The sequence below is a fragment of the Arachis hypogaea genome, chromosome 14, assembly GCF_003086295.3.
Source record: "Arachis hypogaea cultivar Tifrunner chromosome 14, arahy.Tifrunner.gnm2.J5K5, whole genome shotgun sequence".
NCBI classification, from domain to species: domain Eukaryota; kingdom Viridiplantae; phylum Streptophyta; class Magnoliopsida; order Fabales; family Fabaceae; genus Arachis; species Arachis hypogaea.
Genome location: NC_092049.1, coordinates 121,242,477 through 121,243,277, shown reverse-complemented (window position 1 = coordinate 121,243,277; position 801 = coordinate 121,242,477). Strand labels below are relative to the sequence as shown.

General features: G+C 45.2%; 1 non-coding gene across 1 annotated transcript; it reads left to right on the top strand.

Annotated features, from left to right (window-relative positions):
* Positions 1–355: 355 nt before the first annotated feature.
* On the top strand, positions 356–462 carry LOC112746355 (small nucleolar RNA R71). Its single transcript, XR_003174244.1, has one exon. It is a non-coding gene; the product is annotated as a small nucleolar RNA R71 (small nucleolar RNA).
* The last annotated feature ends 339 nt before the right edge of the window (positions 463–801 follow it).

The window sequence follows — 801 nt, the reverse complement described above, 5'->3', positions numbered from 1 at the left end:
GGCTTGCTCCTGACTACCCTCTGCTTCTTCATTCACTCCTCCTTGGGTTGTTGATGAAGTGGATACTGCAGCTACTTGGTTCCTCTCCATCTTCTTGGTGAGGTCAGCCAGCTGCTGGGTAATGAGCTTGTTTTGGGCCAGCAGAGCATCTACATTGTTTAACTCCATTACTCCTCTTGTGTTCCCTCTTTCGGAAGCATAGAAGTAGTCGTTCTCTGCTACTGTTTCAATGACATCTATGGCTTCCTCAATAGTCTTCTTCTTGTTCAAAGATCCTCCGGATGAATGGTCTACGGCCTTCTTTGACTCATAAGAGAGCCCTTCATAGAAAATGTGCAGCTGCACCCATTCATTGAACATATCTGGTGGGCACCTCCTTGTTAGGTCTTTAAACCTCTCCCATGCTTCATATAGAGTCTCACCATCTTGTTGCCTGAAAGTTTGGACTTCAGCTCTCAGCCTATTGATTCATTGAGGAGGGTAAAATCTTGCTAAGAATTTGTTCACCACGTCTTCCCAAGTTGTCAAGCTTTCCCTTGGGAAAGATTCCAGCCACTTGGCTGTCTTATCCTTGAGTGTGAATGGAAATAAGAGCAGTCTATAGGCGTCAGGATGAACACCATTAGATTTTACTGTGTCACATATTCTCAGGAAGGTGGTTAAATGTTGATTTGGGTCCTCTTGGACACTCCCTCCGAACGAACAGTTGTTCTGCACAAGGGTGATGAGCTGTGGCTTCAGTTCAAAATTGTTGGCATGGATGGTTGGCTTTTGAATGCTACTTCCACAGTTTCCTGGGTT